Consider the following 20,312-nt stretch of genomic DNA (forward strand, 5'->3'; position numbering starts at 1 on the left):
GCAACGTGTAAAAAGACAGTATAAGTCATTATAATCCATAATTATGTCCCCACTGGATGCAACGAATACCTCGTTTATAATGGGTTTTCATGTTTTTGAATCATCGCTCCGGCCTGACAGGGCATCATCACAATATGGTAAGGGGCGTAACATTTCCTTTACACGCTTGAGGTATGCGGCCAATCACAATGCATTGGATAGCAGGCCAATCAGAGCACACCTCACTTTTTCAGACCGATGAGCTTTGTAAAAATCGACGCGTTTCAGAAAGGCGGGGCATAGAGGAGAAACGATAATGTACAGTATGTGGAAAATGTGTTTTTTTAACCTTAAACCGCATAAACACATTTCATTACACCAAATACACAAAATAATGTTCTTTTTAGCAACATCATATGACCCCTTTAAGGTACAATAGGAGTATTTAGCAGGAGCATTCAAGAAATTTAATGAACAAAATATGAAAATAAAACACTATATAGACTGATTCCTAAGCAACTGTATTAAAGTTTTTCAGTCAAGCGTAATGAGTGATTTTTCTCATTGTGTTTTGTTGTTTTATTAACGTTAAAGGAATAGTTCACCCCCCCCCAAAAAAATTCAATTCTGTCATAGTGTTTTATTTTTATACCATCATTTACTCACTCAAAAAGTTGTTTTAAACCTGAATGAGTTTCTTTCTTCTGCTGAACATAAAAGCTATTTTGAAGAACGTGGAAAACCAAACAGTTGCTGGTCCACAGCACAGTGACTTCCATAGTAATTTTTCCTACTATCAAATTTAATATGGACCAGCAACTGTTTGGTTACCCACATTCTTCAAAATATCTTCTTTTGTGTTCATCACAAGAAAGAAATTAATACAGGTTTGGGACAACGTGAGTGAGTAAATAATGACAGTTATTTATTTATTTACTTATTTTTTTTTTACAATTTTAGAGTGAACTATCCCTTTAATGACAGTCGGCTGCCTGTTTAATACTGTCCCTTTAAGAGCTGCACGCACCTAATATACAGGCACGTATCTGTTTTTCTCTCAACTGTTTACTTTCATTTTAGACAACCAACTGAGTCTATATGTAAACCTTGTGTGTTTTGACAGTATTAGCGCAAAAGATAACTTAGTTCAGAAATCGGGCGCTGTTTGACAGGCTTTATAGTGCACGCGCTTCGAGTGTATGCAGCGCTCAGAAAAAGCGCACGTCTGACCAGCACACGAATGAAACATTTAACCGGCAAATAATGTACTTTTGTGATTGCGAATAAGTGCAGTGTCCCGTGAGAGTAACTCTGCCCGCGGAGTTAACACTGACGTGAATGTATGCGTTGTATACAAAGTCTCTTAGTCTTTGGTTGTATTGAGACGGTGGCGCCAGAACTGCAACTGAGAATGTGCGCTGTAAGATACCACGATATTTCTTCAAAAGCAGATCGTGGAGACATTTTTATCGTCCACGATCAAAAATCGTCATATCGCACACCCCTAGTTCATGCTGTTCATTGTTGTCATTTGTTTTATTTTAGTCACAGTCTGCAGCCCTTGATAATAATGCTAAGAGTCAACGCTAAAGGCAAATTACGATAAGTAATTAAAAAAAGGTTACGCCAGCTGGGGTGCAATAGGAAACAGACACTCCACACATTAACTGAATGAATCAGTGCGTGTTTGGAGTATGCAAAGGATGCATTAAAATGCTCTCAGTGCACGGAAGGGCAGTGCAATGCTTCCCTGATAGTTTTTACAAGAGCTGTTATAGGAGTTGGGGTGGATGGGTCAGGCAGGAGACAGTCTGACCCCCATCTAGAATAATTTAGCTTAAGAAATCCCCCAACACACAGAGAGATGACAGGAAAAAGAGGACAACTCCCAAGAGGCGCAAGCAATCAAGCCCATCAGAGAGTAGTGCTTACCTCGTAACCCTAACACATTCAGATTCACCAAATGGAGATGACGTAGGTTTATTGACAGGAGTTTGCGTGCGTGTGGCAGCCATGTTGTTTTCATTACATCCATATTAACTGAAATGAGCTGCTAATGGCTCCGTTTATGACCACTGGGAAATGACCTGACCTCTCCCTCATCTGTGTCCTCTGCTAAAAATGGACTTCCACCTACAGCTGCTGCTGAAGCCTCATACTTCTTACTGCGAGAGTAACGGGCCTCCCCGCTGAAGCTTTAGTGGATAATTACTTTGTAAAGGATGATAGATCAGGTGTGGAGGATGCTGAGTGGGCATTAATGTCCGAGGAAAGGAGGGAATTGATGCAATCGATGCCGGGCTGAGGTCTGAATAACAAAACATCAGGTTTGGTCAGGCAGTGGGATCTTCTGCAATGATTTGAAACAAATAAGAAGCAAAGGCTTATCAGACTGCAGCAAGATCTTGATGAGGAACAGAAAGAACAGTGTTTATGTTAGATCAGAGAGAGAGAAAGAGGGAGGGAGGGAGGGAGGGAGGTAGGAAGAACAGTTAGAGAGCTAATCAGGTTATAGACATGATCTTGCTGTCCTGTCTTTCTACATTCAACCCTTGACCTTTATATCCAGCAAATGAGCAGTGTGCTCCCACGGTCAAAAGTGAAACGGGGTAGTTAAGGTTTCCATGGCAACATCTGCAGAAGCTCCACAGTTCTTTCTGTCATCCTCACAGCAGAACACAGCAATGAGAGGTGGGGAGGTGGCGAGATGCAGAAGTTTCATGGCAGGATGCTAGAAAACAACACTTGATTTGACACACACTGAGAGGGAAAATGGGAAAACACTTAAATAATGGTATCTAAAAGCTTAATCCCCATTACAAAACAGATCAAACTAGATTTTGACCTTTAAACCATTAAATGGTACAGTGAAGGTTGCTTGGCCATTTTTAACTTTCCTTTTTTTGAGTGATTTATTATATACAGGTGCGAAAATTTCAGGTTCCTAACTGGTCCCAACTAGATACTCAACCCGAAAGTGAGGGTATTTAAAAAAAAAAAAAAAAAAACCTACCTAGGTACTCCTAAACCATTTAGGACTGAGACACAAATCCTTCTCATTGTAAACTGACCCTAAAAATGGAACCCTGACCAAGGAACAATAATGTGTAAAATATTTCTATATAGTCAAGTATGTTCCAAAGGTTGTATGACCTCAAACTATCCTGAGTTGAGATACTAAGGTATCCACAAATGTGTGTAAAATAATCAAAATTTGTTGTGGGCCATAAGACAGAGAAGTAATAATAAAAAACTGGTGGTTTTCTATATATATATATATATATATATAGGAAATTTAAAAATAGTCAAGAAACCAACTTTTTTTATTTTTGAACTATATGTAATAGACTAATTAAATGGTCCATTCAAGTCAACTTATTAAAAAATAAAAAACAGACATTAAAAACGGTTTATTAAATTAATGTTAAAAGATGTAGTTTGATGCAACAGTAAAATAACAATTGAATAAATCAGCGCTTATCTTAAAATTCATCTTACAATTCACTGAAAGTTCATTGTTTGCACAAAAATACATTTAAAAATGAATTATTAATGTATGATTTTATTGTTAGAATTAACATTAAATATTTATTTTTATTTTACTTTATTTACATTTTTATTTTTCAGTTAACAAAATGATAACTGATTCCTTTTTATATTTAAGTGCTACTCCCAGTTATCCACAGTTTTACACTGCCTTTCAACCCTTCAGACAGAAACACAAAACACACAAATGCAATCTTGTCAACAACCTTGTTATTTTTATTTTATGGGATGCTGGAAAGAGTTGATTGCTTAAATTTACAGACATCACATTTTATCGTGACACAGCATGAATGCCTGTGAGATATTATCCCAACACCAATAAACCACAGAACAGAGGAAGAGAGAATCACAAAAACAGGAGGCAAAGTAAAGCTCAGAAAACACACGGCTAGCTGTCTGGACCCCAGATGTGCATCTGGACCACGATCACAGAACAGCTTTCTCCTGATCCCTCTTTCCCAGCCCTCTCCATTTACCTTCTACCTTCGTTAGGGTCATCCAGTCATACATTTGTGTCTATTTAAGCCATGTGACCATCCAACCTCATTAAAACCCGCACCTGTTCCACAGTCAGCGACCTCCATAAAACCTCTGCATTTCACCTTGCCATGGGGAACCAAACTACACTTTAGGGGCTCATGGGAACCACTGCCATTACAGCTCGATTGAATCAATCGGTGTGCAAAATCTCACGGGAGTTGGAGTCCTTTCATGAGATCAAAGCTGCCAAGCCTAAAAATGTGTGGACAAATGAACCATGAAGCAGGCATGTGTAAAGCTAAATGTCAAAAACTAGAAGCAGAGGCTTATTTAAGAGGAGAAGAAAAGTCTTTCATTGAGTAAAACACTAAACATATGGGAGTGCAGCAGAGACGTTGCTGAGGCAAGACTTTTTTGTAAGCTACAGATTAGTCATCAAAAAGAAACTATTTAAACATGGAGGGGGTCTGGGCTTTATAGTGGAATTATGGGAAAGGAGCATGTGGTTTTCATGAAGGATGTGCGTAACTGTGTATGTGTAACTCACTGGAAAAATAAAGCAAATTTGTGCTGTTATTTTGTGTGGCCACTTTTTCTCTCACTGTGTGTGTGTACACTTGCCTGACCTCACTTACTACGGTAAAGACAGGTGGTTTGGGGTGAGCTGAGGATCACAGATTGTATATCTTAACACTGCATGGGTGGAAAAACACAACTCTCAATCTCCAGGACTGGAGGAAAAAGGCCACACAGACAGGCAAAAACGTATTTAACATTCAGTTTTTAACCTCACCACATCTCCTTTTTTATTCATCTACTTGATTACATAAGCAGGTGCTTACGAATGAGAAGGAGCTATGTCAGAGAGCACTCGGAGGAAAAACACAAGGGTTTGCTAAAGTAGGGCTTCATCATGCAGAAAAGTTGAGACAATTTTAACTTTTGCTGCAGTGCACTCAAAGGAATTCGTTGACCAATGGCAATTTCAGACCGGCAGGTTCAGTGCTTTCAGAAATCCAAATTACCATATTCCCCACTTTCAAACTAACCCAACTCTATTTACAACCTTAAAAGGATCATATGTGTCCCTGTGCATCAAACGCACCATCAGACCCCTTTGTATGCATACACTTGCTTTTGAAGCAATGTATTTGTTTTTAAAGAAATTAATACTTTTATTCAGCAAGGATGCATTAAATTGATCAAAAATTACACTAAAGACAAAGGTTTCTATTTTAAATAAATGATTTTTTTTTAAAAAAATTTTTACTTTCTATTCATCAAAAAAATCCTGAAAAACATGCATCACACTTACCATAACAAATAACTGTTTTCAACTGTGATAATGATGTTTGTGATCAGCATATTACATTGACTTCTAAGGGGCCTGTGACACTGAAGACTGGAGTAAATCAGCTTTGCCATCACAGGAACAAATTCAATTTAAAATATATTAAAATAAAAAAAACAGCTCTTTTAAATTGTAATAATTTTTCACAATATTGCCTGTTCTGACTGTATTTGTCAAATAGCTATGCAGTCTTGGTGAGAATAAAAATAAAAAAAAAAATTTTTTTAACTTAAGTACCAACCCCAAACTTCAGAACGATAGTGTTCCTAAGATGCAATTTTTTGCAATTTTTTGGATAGTATCTAGTATAAAATGTAGATGCATATTGTTGGGACAATCTGCTGCATGTTTTGAAACTACAACCTTTCGCTCATGTGCCTAAACCACTAAGCCTCACCACCCCAATTCCATTGCCCACAATCATTGCATTATCTCTCAACCACTCTTTTTTCTGTCCATCTCCACACACTCATGTTCTCCCTCCTTCTTCTGTATCTCTCTCCTTACTTAGCTGACAACACTTCTGGTCTTTATGTACACACTCTCTCTTCACCGCAGCATGAAGCTGTTACAAATGCAGAAATAATGACGGAGGAAGCAGAGTGCTTGAAAGTCTGTGAAAGACATAATGCAAAGATGCGTATGTGTTTGTTTGTGTGTGTGTGTGTGTGTGTGTGCGCATTTGTGGCAAGACAGACTGAGTGAAAAGAAGGAAAGAGATAGAGAAGCGATTAGCATCGGAGAGTGCACTCTTCTCTCTCTTTTTCCCTCTCATCAAAACGAAAGCTTTTGGTGCAGACCAGAGTTTCTTTTGAGTTGGTGTGAAAATGTCCTGAAAAGATGTCTAGGGTACATTTCTCTGGTACGTTTTACAGTTGGAATGAATGCAATCGGTTGTAAAAAGCTACTGATGACATATAATTTGCATCTTTCATGCTCCTGGTCACACTCGTACTATAAACACATTTCTCAAAGCGTTTTATTTCAGAATAAATTGTCTTCCAAGAGCAGCTCTCATTTTTGGCATCTCTTGCATCGGCTGCACACAAATGAAAGCACTGTTCTGTGCATGCAAGTTTTGCTGGAAAATCCAATGTGACAAAAACATGAATAAAACAACTTCTTGGTTCTTAGCCGTTTGGACGAAGCGAAGAAACAAAATGTGAAAAAAGCCTCACTCTGGGATGTTTTTCCGCCTGTGCTCCCTTTTTCCATCTATTCCTGCCAGTTCTCCCAATCATGCAATTCATCTCTCATTTTCATACAGCTTTCCCTCAGAGACACAAAGCCCCTCTTTATCTCTCACATGTCAAATCTCTCACCTAACTGTCAAGGCTTCGTTTCATTGGCCGGTATATGGAAGCACATTGGACCCAGAATGCAAAGCTCTGCAAGCTAGGTGACGATACAGCTAAGAGCTCGGCTCAGTGTTAACACGAAACAAGCCGACCACCTGCTCTCATCTCTTCAAACAAACCCGAATAAGTCTGGATAACAGAAAATCCTGTTAGAAGTGTGCAACAGAGATTAGTAACTTGGCCTGTAATATCTCCTAAATCTCTTTCATAACCTGGTATAAAGTTTAAGTAGAGCAGAGTTACTTGGTTACATGTCACATATCATATCGCACTTCCATATTCACCACAAACATTCAGCTATCAGAGGAAGAAAAAAGAACAACAACAAGGAAAAACAGTGGGCTGGCTGTCATGGTGACAGGAAAATGTAATGTCTAATGTAATTTGGCGTAGTTAGAGGGGGAGGAGCCTGATAGAATGAGACTAATGAGGTTAGCGTAGCAAGCTTTATTAAAGTGCTAAACACACGCTTGCACTTTAGTGCCAACAGCCAACACTGAAGCTGTTCCAGGCCGAGTTTCACGAGCCTGATTAGCACGACATTCAGAACCGATTCCTGCAGCTTCACGCCCACCCACGGAGCTGCCTCTCTAATCCACTTCAGTGTTACAGTCACACAATCACTACTTAATCACACTATCAGCTGAAAGAAAGATAGAGATGAAAAAAGAAGAGCAAGGACAGAAGCAAATAAGCGTCAGACAAAGAGCGAGAGTACAAGAAAGAATGAAAAGAGGAGTGAAAACCGGTAAACAGAAGTGAAAAAGCAAAAAAAAAAAAAGGAAATAAAAAGCTAAATAAAGTGAGAACGAAAGTGAAAAGAAAAAATTTATTTCAGCCATTTTTTGTGGCCTTTTTTGCCCTCTGGACAGTATAGAGAGCAAACAGCAAGCAAAGTCGGAGAGAGAGCCAGGACTCAAAACTCGGGTCCCCAAAGCTCAACTATATGTTACATAAAGTACATGTCAGAGCACTGCCCAAAAGGCTATCATATCCAACTACATTCTTATGATTTAAATAATTATTATTTTTCCTTCTTTCCTGCAGTTCGTTTACAAACTCTGCCCTAAAGCAAACTCACGTCCATCCTCTTTATTTCAGCCATTTTTTGTGGCCTTTTTTGCCCTCTGGACAGTATAGAGAGCAAACAGAAAGCAAAGTCGGAGAGAGAGCCAGGACTCAAAACTCGGGTCCCCAAAGCTCAACTATATGTTACATAAAGTACATGTCAGAGCACTGCCCAAAAGGCTATCATATCCAACTACATTCTTATGATTTAAATAATTATTTTTCCTTCTTTCCTGCAGTTCGTTTACAAACTCTGCCCTAAAGCAAACTCACGTCCATCCTGAAAGGATACAGATTTAGGGAGGAGGAAGGTAATGTTTGGACACACACAACCACTAGAACTTCTCAACTACGTGCAGCTTATTCTTTTGAGTAGGGGTCAAAGATCAAACCAAAAAGGAGCCCATCAATCAACATGAGGCAGAAGATCTGTCAATCAATCACACTTGATTAGACATCAGGGAGCATCTCAAACTAAACACGCCTCCGAGAATCAAATTCCTCAAATAGAGCTCTTATTTATAGACCATTTAAACTACAGATCAAAATCAAAACAGTACGACTGTCAAAAAAAATTTGAATTTCAAATATTCGTCGAATTAAAAAAAAAAAACGTTGCATTCGAATTTAAGGTCTGCGTCAGCCATCAGGCAGCCTTATCAGTGGCGCACGAGATGCGATGACGATGTATGTGTCATTGATTGCATTTGAATGCTTTTGTTAGCCTATCTAGTTGAACCCACTAGATGCGGCACTGCTACGTTGTTCATTCATATATTGCGGAAAACGAGAGCATCAGTGTGGAGAAAGATGTTGTTTACGGCAAAACTGAAACCAAGCCGTTCACACAGAACGCATATTTATCTCATTTTCTAGAGGGAGATCTATCAGCGTTGCACTCGCGTCTTGCACAAGAGAGCGGCATGTTTAAAAAGCCATGTAAAATTAATAAGAGTTCAACTTAAAAACATGTCTAAAGACGTTATGGCGGTTTTTCCCCATCCCACTGTATCTCATGTTTTTAAATGAAGAAAGTAGCCTACTCTTTGTGATTGGTTTTCGGTTCTTTATATTAAACTATACATACATGCATGGTGCTGAATTTTCTAATTGTTTAAGCAACTTTATTAATTAGATATGGTTTATAAACATTATTTTAAACATTATGCACTTTTTTTCAAAGATAGTCGTGTTGTTTTATTATGCTTTGAAGAAACGTGCATGATATTTTGCTCGATGCGCCTTCTTGTGGCCTCAAGAGAGAAGCCAAAAGCTTTTTTCCCCCTAACTGAAATTGCCTTTTAATTTCGAATATAATTCGAATTTTGATAATATTTAAGTAGAAAATTCGAATTTAGTTTTTCAGTCATTATGACAGCCCTACAGACACACAAATGGTGTGATAAAGCCAATCAGAGTCGTGAGACCACACACAGTGATGTGTAGATTTGTGTGTTGTTCAGTCCATGTGGGGCATCACAGGTGTGACAGATTTACTATAAAACAGCAGCACCAAAAGAAATCATTACAAACACAGCTGTCAGGTGAGCTCAGGTGTCTTACAAACCTGCCACCCATCACACTCACACACACACAGAGTGGATTGATGATATATGGATTGATTAGCGCTTATTGATTGGTGAATAATGACCAGATGTGACTCAGCTGGGAAAGATGCAGATGGCAGCAATGAACGCAAGAAAGCATGTGTGTGTGCATGGAGCAGATGTTAATATCACCAAATGAAATATTCAAGTCTAGTCTCAGCCTCATATAACAAACCTACAGATTAAGATTCTAAGTTTATGCAACTTTTGAGAGTAAGGGTATTAATAAGACCTCCCGAAAACATCTTTCCTGATAGTAATACTATAATAATAATTATTATTATTATTATTATTATTAATAATATATATATATATATATACAGTAGAGATCAAAATTAGAGAACAATTTCCTACATTTTGAGGTCAATGATAAGACCTATTTGAAGTTATCCCAACAGTAGAAAAAGTGCAGTTTTTTAAGCATATTTCATGAGTTAGATATATTCTTTCCAAAGCACAGTATAAAAACTTAAATTAGATATTTGAAAAAGCACACTGATATAATTAGAGAACATTTTTAGATACCTCCTAGTTATTGGTGTTAATCTGGCACCTCATGCTAATTTCCTTCATTATCTGACAAACCTTATTTAACTGACAGCCTAACTTTCCAGTTTTCACTGACTTTGCAAGATGGTGAGCCAATCTCAAAGTGACAGAAACCCTCTGACAGCAGGTTTTCCAGATGAAGGCTACTAGCAGCCAAAGCAAGAGAAGTTAGTCATTCCAAATCTGTGATTTCTAGAATATTGCATCTTTACAATGTCTCTAACTTATTCAAGTCCCCTAAAAAGGCTGGTCTTCCACGAAAGACAAATGCATGAGAGGACAGGATAATACGGAGAATCTCAATGGGCAATCGGTTCAACACTGCAGCTGGAATTGCTCATCAGTTCAGCAACGGACCTATCTCGGCAAACAGTGTCTCGACATTTAAGAGAAGTCGGACTGAAAGCCCACACTGCAGTGTCCAAACCTCTCATCAGCAGAAAGAATCAAAAAGCTAGCCTAACCTATGCTAACAAACATGTTGTGTGGACAGAGGAGAAGTGGTCCAAAGTTCACTTTAGTGATGAGAGCAAGTTTAATTTATTTGGGTCCGATGGGAAACATTATGTTCATCATCAAACTGGGGAAAGACTGAACCAAAAGTGTGTAAAGAATTTGGAGAAAGGTGGAGAAGGAAGTGTCAGGGTTTGGCGAATGTTTTCTGCAGCAAGAGTTGGGCCTCTTAAGGCACTTTCTCACTGCGTAGTTCTAGGAACTTAGTTCGTGGGTTTCGTGATAATGGAGATGGAATGTAAATGCACAATTTACGTGATTGAAAGAGCATGAAAATCTGACCAAATCTCCTATGACAATTTGTAGTTTTATCATAGAGATTGAGAAAAAAACAATGCTGCAGACAACAGGTAAAATGGCGTGATCACTGTTTTCCATGTTTGTGGAATAAATATTTTTACACAGCTTTTTAAAAATGCCAGTAGCCGGTGTTTCGTAAGCGTTTGGCCAATCAGCGCGTACACGTACGTCACTGTTTTAGACCCTACTCTGAAGTAGGAGCTAATTTAGTTGCCCCAAAATACGTTCCTAGTTCCTGCGGTGCGAACACGCCCAAAAGCCGGTGCGAAAACGCCTTTATACAGCTACATGGCAGTGTGAATGCAAATGTTTATCTGAACCTCCTGCGGCAGTATGCGGTTCCTTTCCTGTGTTCATCGCCCAATCAGCAAGCAATTTTCATGCAAGTCATTGTCCCAGTCACAAAGCAAAAAAGGTAAAGCAGTTACTTGAAGCTGAAAACCCTGAAATAATTAAATGGCCAGCCCAGATTTCTGATCTAAACTTGATTGAGAATCTCTGGAAAATCTTTGGTGACAAAGTTATGGCTAAGAAAACCACTGCAGTCACCAAACTGTGGAAGAGACTAGAAGTAGAGTAGACCAAAATCACACCAGAGCAGTGTGAGAGACTAGTGATGTCCTGTGGCTGCAAATGTGCTGAAGTCATTCAAAGCAAGGGCCTCTACACGGAAGCTGGCGGATTCGACGAAGGAGCGGCCGGCGGGCTTGCGGCAACCACATGTGACGACCCCGGGCTGGACTCCGCTTCGTCCACGGTGAAAACCGATTTAGCGATCCACAGCGAAGTTGATGCATTTCCTCAGTGACCAGCACAGATCAGCTCCAGGCATGACGAAGCGGATATCGTCCTCTTTTGGAAGGCCAAACAAAGTAGTTTCACTTTCACAACAAAGCGTATTAATAAGACCTCCCGAAAACATCTTTCCTGATAGTAATACTATAATAATAATAATAATTATTATTATTATTATTAATAATATATATATATATACAGTAGAGATCAAAATTAGAGAACAATTTCCTAAATTTTGAGGTCAATGATAAGACCTATTTGAAGTTATCCCAACAGTAGAAAAAGTGCAGTTTTTAAAGCATATTTCATGAGTTAGATATATTCTTTCCAAAGCACAGTATAAAAACTTAAATTAGATATTTGAAAAAGCACACTGATATAATTAGAGAACATTTTTAGATACCTCCTAGTTATTGGTGTTAATCTGGCACCTCATGCTAATTTCCTTCATTATCTGACAAACCTTATTTAACTGACAGCCTAACTTTCCAGTTTTCACTGACTTTGCAAGATGGTGAGCCAATCTCAAAGTGACAGAAACCCTCTGACAGCAGGTTTTCCAGATGAAGGCTACTAGCAGCCAAAGCAAGAGAAGTTAGTCATTCCAAATCTGTGATTTCTAGAATATTGCATCTTTACAATGTCTCTAACTTATTCAAGTCCCCTAAAAAGGCTGGTCTTCCACGAAAGACAAATGCATGAGAGGACAGGATAATACGGAGAATCTCAATGGGCAATCGGTTCAACACTGCAGCTGGAATTGCTCATCAGTTCAGCAACGGACCTATCTCGGCAAACAGTGTCTCGACATTTAAGAGAAGTCGGACTGAAAGCCCACACTGCAGTGTCCAAACCTCTCATCAGCAGAAAGAATCAAAAAGCTAGCCTAACCTATGCTAACAAACATGTTGTGTGGACAGAGGAGAAGTGGTCCAAAGTTCACTTTAGTGATGAGAGCAAGTTTAATTTATTTGGGTCCGATGGGAAACATTATGTTCATCATCAAACTGGGGAAAGACTGAACCAAAAGTGTGTAAAGAATTTGGAGAAAGGTGGAGAAGGAAGTGTCAGGGTTTGGCGAATGTTTTCTGCAGCAAGAGTTGGGCCTCTTAAGGCACTTTCTCACTGCGTAGTTCTAGGAACTTAGTTCGTGGGTTTCGTGATAATGGAGATGGAATGTAAATGCACAATTTACGTGATTGAAAGAGCATGAAAATCTGACCAAATCTCCTATGACAATTTGTAGTTTTATCATAGAGATTGAGAAAAAAACAATGCTGCAGACAACAGGTAAAATGGCGTGATCACTGTTTTCCATGTTTGTGGAATAAATATTTTTACACAGCTTTTTAAAAATGCCAGTAGCCGGTGTTTCGTAAGCGTTTGGCCAATCAACGCGTACACGTACGTCACTGTTTTAGACCCTACTCTGAAGTAGGAGCTAATTTAGTTGCCCCAAAATACGTTCCTAGTTCCTGCGGTGCGAACACGCCCAAAAGCCGGTGCGAAAACGCCTTTATACAGCTACATGGCAGTGTGAATGCAAATGTTTATCTGAACCTCCTGCGGCAGTATGCGGTTCCTTTCCTGTGTTCATCGCCCAATCAGCAAGCAATTTTCATGCAAGTCATTGTCCCAGTCACAAAGCAAAAAAGGTAAAGCAGTTACTTGAAGCTGAAAACCCTGAAATAATTAAATGGCCAGCCCAGATTTCTGATCTAAACTTGATTGAGAATCTCTGGAAAATCTTTGGTGACAAAGTTATGGCTAAGAAAACCACTGCAGTCACCAAACTGTGGAAGAGACTAGAAGTAGAGTAGACCAAAATCACACCAGAGCAGTGTGAGAGACTAGTGATGTCCTGTGGCTGCAAATGTGCTGAAGTCATTCAAAGCAAGGGCCTCTACACGGAAGCTGGCGGATTCGACGAAGGAGCGGCCGGCGGGCTTGCGGCAACCACATGTGACGACCCCGGGCTGGACTCCGCTTCGTCCACGGTGAAAACCGATTTAGCGATCCACAGCGAAGTTGATGCATTTCCTCAGTGACCAGCACAGATCAGCTCCAGGCATGACGAAGCGGATATCGTCCTCTTTTGGAAGGCCAAACAAAGTAGTTTCACTTTCACAACAAAGCACACAGCGTCTCCACGACATGGTGGCGGCAGCGCCAACAACAATACTAAAGCGAGAATAAAAGTTACGCCTTCTTTCTTTGCGTGAACATTTGGAAGGTGTTATGCAAATCTTCCCACATTGTGACGTAGACATGTGGGGGCGTGTTTAAACGAGGCGTTTTAGGAGGGCGTGGACTAGGGCTGCACGATTCTTGCCAAAATGTGAATCACGATTTTTCTCCATGGGAATTGAGATCACGATTCTCTTACATGATTCTCATTTTTTCAACCAAAATTTATTGCACTCAAGTACAAAAAAACAAAAAACACAGGACTAGAGCTGCATGATTCTGGATAAATTCTATTGTTTTTGTCTCAAATTAGGGCTGCACGATAAATCGCATGCGATTATTTAACACGCATCTGGTCAGAAAGCCGGTTCTGTAATCAGCGGTAAATCTCCATCACCTGCGGGCTTTCACATTGAGCAGCATTAACTACACAGAGCTGTTGTTCACTGACTAGCTGCGCCAAAAATCGTGCGAATATGAACATGGTTTTGCGCAGCTCTCAGTGAACAACAGCTCTGTGTAGTTAATGCTGCTCAATGTGAAAGCCCGCAGGTGATGGAGATTTACCGCTGATTACAGAACCGGCTTTCTGACCAGATGCGTGTTAAATAATCGCATGCGATTTATCGTGCAGCCCTAATTTGAGACAAAAACAATAGAATTTATCCAGAATCATGCAGCTCTAGTCCTGTGTTTTTTGTTTTTTTGTACTTGAGTGCAATAAATTTTGGTTGAAAAAATGAGAATCATGTAAGAGAATCGTGATCTCAATTCCCATGGAGAAAAATCGTGATTCACATTTTGGCAAGAATCGTGCAGCCCTAGTCCACGCCCTCCTAAAACGCCTCGTTTAAACAATACAGCAAATACTGTGAAATATTTTTACTATTTAAAATAACTGCTTTCTATTTGAATATATTTTAAAATGTAATTTATTAATTTATTCCAGTGATTGCAAAGCTGAATTTTTAGCATCATTACTCCGGTCTCCAGTGTCACATGATCCTTCAGGAATCATTCTAATATGCAGATTTGATGTTCAAAAATATTTCTTCTTATTATCAATGTTGAAAACAGTTGTGCTGCTTCATATTTTTTAAACATTTTAAACACTTCACAGTTTGTGTAATACGCCAAACAGAATTACAAAAAAATAATTATTATTTCCAAAAAAATATTTCTAAACACTTGAACTGCCAATTCAGCTCTGCCCCATCCACCATTGTGTCAGAAACTGTCATTGCAGACCACTAAAACCACTAAAATTTTTAAAAGCAGCACATAACCACAGTGTTTCAGGAAGACTGCCTACAAATGGCTGACTTTCCTCAGAAAAAATTACTCACTTCATTTTTAAAAATTCTACGTGTAACTGCTGAATCTTTTGAAACATAGACACATTTCCACTGGTGTTTGCCCCTCCCTCTCATATAGAGATCCTGCCACTTCCATATCTGGGACAAAGGAAGCCTTTTCCATCATTTCACAAGCCTGTTATTCTCGAGTGGTAGGGCACCAGATGGGCTCTGACCTGGATCCGCGATCTTCGATCATGAAGGTTAGCCATCCGTGCATGTGCTGATGCCAGAGCGATGAATCTCTAGTCAGTGGTCATTGCTCTGATCCCCACAAAACTAAGCCACCACAGCACTGTTTACATTCTATGAATAGAACCACATGTTTGATTAAGCCAGCCCAGTGTCAGAGAGCGGATGTGGAGAACATGAACAGAGGCCAGTGAAGCAGAAGCTGAACTTTTTGTGTGGAAGACTGCCACTCATTTTTATGTGACACATTTGATGTGCGACATGATCTGCTGAAGATACAACAAAGCACACCTCTGGGAAATGTTACTTTTGATGGAAAGAGTTAGTGACTGGAATTGTAAAGAATCAAATAACTTTGTTTCAGATTCCTCTTAACAATTGATTTACATGCCCTTGACCCATCCTAGGTGTATATGACTTTCTCCTTTCAGATGAATACAAAGTATATATAAAGTAGTAAATATAAAGAGTTATATTAAAAAATGTTCTGGCTCTTCCCAGCTTTATTATGGCAGTGAATGGTGGTCAATTGGGAAAATATGATTGCTGCAGTCTATTTAAAAGTGTTTAATTAATTTGAATGAAGTATAAACCATTTTAATATACACTACCAGTCAAAATATTTTGAACAGTAAGATTTTTTATGTTTTTTAAAGAATTCTCTTCTGCTCACCAAGCCTGCATTTATTTGATACATTCATCTGAAATAAAACACTTTTGTAACATTATACACTCTCCTATTCAAAAGCTTGGAGTCAGCTTTTTTTTGGGGGGGGGGGGGGGGTTATTTTTTACTGGTAGTGTATATGTATTTAAAATATAATACATTTAATACTTCAATTTAATATAAAAAAGTTGTTTGAATAAATTATTCATTCAATTATACATTTTTTAAGTCACTTTTCGCTACCTAGTGGCGAAACAATGCAATTGACACAAACGTTATGTGGCAGTTACTTTCAAATGCGGATTTGCTCTATTTTGGTCGCGCTACCATAGACATCAATGTTTATATCTGAATTATAAACTTTCATCCCAGTATTTCTGTGATAATATAAATGACTGTATGACAAAAATAATACTGTGTAAGACTGTTTGTGAAGCTGTTTCTTAACCAAATATGGTAACTGCTCTCTCCGTGTTAGCGGCAGTGCGAACGCAGATTTGAATGATCCAGTAAGACTTTGTCAAAGGTTTAATAGACACGAGAGAATCATTGTCATTTAGAAATGAGATCGTGTGGTTGTCTGACTCGAGATCGCGATCTTTTAACGATTAATCGTGCAGCTCTAGCATGGACAAGTCTTAACTTTTATAAAGAATATCTCTTTGGGTTTGAGACTTTAGTCTTTGCAACTTTAGGGATCTTATCTATGCACTCACTACACAAGTAAGGGGGAAATCGTGGCCTAATGGTTAGAGAGTTGGACTCGTAACCCAAAGGTTGCAGGTTCGAGTCTCGTACCGGCAGGGATTGTAGGTGGGGGGAGTGAATGTACAGCGCTCGCTTCCACCTTCAACACCACGACTGAGGTGCCCTTGAGCAAGCAAGCGTCACTTTAAGTAATAAGACTGAGAAAACAAACACCATTTAAGCAAACCAGACAAATGTTGGAACTTTAATTAGTCCAGTTTCAGATTAAATGACATGAGTAATACCTGACACAGAGGATACTTAAAACACACAGAGAATCTCACACACCCCGCCACCGGTGTTCTCCACTAAACAGCAAGACAGTCTCCATGGTTACGCTTTTAACACCTGATTAGGTCTTTTGATCCCAACCCTGAAATTATGTAACCTCAGGGCAGAGAAATGGACAGTCACGCCCAACAGAGCCACAGCAAACACATCCAAAACACCTGCCTGCGCCGAAACGCTAACAGACATCTGAGGGCACAAATACACCCAAACACACTCAAAACAACAGAAACGTGCACAAATAGTGTGCCAAACTGTGAAATACAACTCAAAACAGCCTCGTTTATTGTTAATACACACGCAAATATAAACCATCTGGAGGCCTGTGGGAAACATTACGCTGTTGAGAACGACTTCCTGCTATCGGCTAGGAGAGAAATGAGGGAGGGAATTAAAAAAGTCGAAAAAGATTAAAAGACAGAGAACAAGAAAATGGAAGCGAGGGAGTAATGGGTAATAAAAGGAAGGGAGAGAGAGAGAGAGGGGGAAATGAGCTGATATGCTTGCAGAGAGCACAGAGGGACGGAAAAGAGGAGACAAGTCTGAGAAAAAGAGAGAGAGGGGGATCTGTGTGCCCGGAGATCTGTAACTACAGGCTTGACATGACAAAAATAATACTGTGTAAGACTGTTTGTGAAGCTGTTTCTTAACCAAATATGGTAACTGCTCTCTCCGTGTTAGCGGCAGTGCGAACGCAGATTTGAATGATCCAGTAAGACTTTGTCAAAGGTTTAATAGACACGAGAGAATCATTGTCATTTAGAAATGAGATCGTGTGGTTGTCTGACTCGAGATCGCGATCTTTTAACGATTAATCGTGCAGCTCTAGCATGGACAAGTCTTAACTTTTATAAAGAATATCTCTTTGGGTTTGAGACTTTAGTCTTTGCAACTTTAGGGATCTTATCTATGCACTCACTACACAAGTAAGGGGAAAATCGTGGCCTAATGGTTAGAGAGTTGGACTCGTAACCCAAAGGTTGCAGGTTCGAGTCTCGTACCGGCAGGGATTGTAGGTGGGGGGAGTGAATGTACAGCGCTCGCTTCCACCTTCAACACCACGACTGAGGTGCCCTTGAGCAAGCAAGCGTCACTTTAAGTAATAAGACTGAGAAAACAAACACCATTTAAGCAAACCAGACAAATGTTGGAACTTTAATTAGTCCAGTTTCAGATTAAATGACATGAGTAATACCTGACACAGAGGATACTTAAAACACACAGAGAATCTCACACACCCCGCCACCGGTGTTCTCCACTAAACAGCAAGACAGTCTCCATGGTTACGCTTTTAACACCTGATTAGGTCTTTTGATCCCAACCCTGAAATTATGTAACCTCAGGGCAGAGAAATGGACTGTCACGCCCAACAGAGCCACAGCAAACACATCCAAAACACCTGCCTGCGCCGAAACGCTAACAGACATCTGAGGGCACAAATACACCCAAACACACTCAAAACAACAGAAACGTGCACAAATAGTGTGCCAAACTGTGAAATACAACTCAAAACAGCCTCGTTTATTGTTAATACACACGCAAATATAAACCATCTGGAGGCCTGTGGGAAACATTACGCTGTTGAGAACGACTTCCTGCTATCGGCTAGGAGAGAAATGAGGGAGGGAATTAAAAAAGTCGAAAAAGATTAAAAGACAGAGAACAAGAAAATGGAAGCGAGGGAGAAATGGGAAATAAAAGGAAGGGAGAGAGAGGGGGAAATGAGCTGATATGCTTGCAGAGAGCACAGAGGGACGGAAAAGAGGAGACAAGTCTGAGAAAAAGAGAGAGAGGGGGATCTGTGTGCCCGGAGATCTGTAACTACAGGCTTGACTACAGGGCCTTAATTAAGGGGTTACATGACACAGGCACAGGTCAGCCAGAGGTTGCCGCAGCAACAACCATGATATCATCAAAAAAAGGCCAGTGTGAGTCAATGCGGGCCGCTCGGCCACAGGGCAGCCAAGGGGCGGGTCAACGGAATGTCACTTTTATACGTGCCAGGATGCAATAAACAGCATTCCTCGTTCCTTGTGTAAAAACACCAAGTACCGCCAAAGAGACGAACACAAGCAAACAGACTGCTGAGAGGAGGCAGGGAAAGAGGAAAAGCTTCACACATCAAAAGGGTGGCCTACAGAGTTTAGATTTTAGGGCTTTTGGGGTTTGGGGAGGTTTCCGTCAAGGAGGTCGATCTCACAAAACTCGGTCACTGATGGACAAACACTCGGGTTTGAAGTTAAATGTTCCCAAGCGGTGCATGTGGGTGTGCAACCGGGTGAAACGTTAAGGGTTTCTCTTGTAATCTTTAGGGGAAGTGGGGCAAGGAGAGAGATAGTGAACTTTGTTCATAGCGAATGTGGTCCTGCTCTCAGACAGACATTTTGTGCTGTTGTGATAACATAGCTGTTTTTTTCCCCCTCAAGATTTCGCACCTGATCAACTACATAATCACATGCTATTTAAAGGGTTAGTTCGCCCAAAAATGAAAACTGTCAATAATTACTCATCCTCATGTTGTTCCAAACTGTAAGTCCTTCATTCATCTTTGGAACACAAATTAAGATTTTTTTTTTGATGAAATCTGAGAGCTTTCTGACCCTGCATAGACCGCAACCAAACAGATATATTCAAGGCCCAGAAAGGTAGCAAGGACATTGATAAAATAGTCCATGTGACATCAGTGGTTCAACATTAATTTTATGAAGCTACAAGAATAATAATAATAACAAAAATAACAACTTTATTCAACAATTTCTTCTCTTCTATGTAGGGCTGCACGATAAATCGAAATGGAATCGAGATCGGGATTCGACAGAAGCTGCGATTGTCATGTGTATCTTTCAGTGAAGCACTGTTCTGTGATCAGCAGTAAATCTCCGTCCAAATGCCAGGGGGCGCTCTCGTGCTGAAACTCTAAATATGCCTCGCAGAAGAAACCCAGAAAATGCCTATCGCTGCAGCTGAATAAACAGAAGATTCAACTGCTTTCATTGATTCAATGTGACTAATAAACACACGAATACGGCAATATATGGTTTATCGGAGTTCTTATTATAATTTTCCTTAAAATAAAGTATATTTATACTTTAGAACCAAGATGGCGGCGCGTTCACACGCTGCGGCTTCTCTCTCTCCCGACAGAAAGGTGTTTTCGTGTTTTTTGTCTTGTGAGTCGCAGTGTTTTTGTATGTATTCGTCGCGTCTATTTGTTTCTAAGCACGCATATAGTCGTGAGTTTCTGCTCGATGTCGGCAGAACCACATTTTTAGAGTTAAACTCTGCGCACGCCGAAGAGCTGCGGGATCTCGGTCTGCTCCGGAGGCCCAC

At 39.8% G+C, this 20,312-nt stretch overlaps 1 protein-coding gene across 2 annotated transcripts in view; it reads right to left on the reverse strand.

Annotated features, from left to right (window-relative positions):
* Positions 1 to 20,312, reverse strand: part of LOC107601942 (E3 ubiquitin-protein ligase SH3RF1-like) — a 61,735-nt gene that overhangs the window by 27,172 nt on the left and 14,251 nt on the right. The gene's annotated exons all lie outside the window — the stretch shown is intronic.

Source organism: Sinocyclocheilus grahami, unplaced genomic scaffold (genome assembly GCF_001515645.1).
Source record: "Sinocyclocheilus grahami isolate Dianchi unplaced genomic scaffold, SAMN03320097.WGS_v1.1 scaffold315.1, whole genome shotgun sequence".
In the NCBI taxonomy this organism is placed as follows: domain Eukaryota; kingdom Metazoa; phylum Chordata; class Actinopteri; order Cypriniformes; family Cyprinidae; genus Sinocyclocheilus; species Sinocyclocheilus grahami.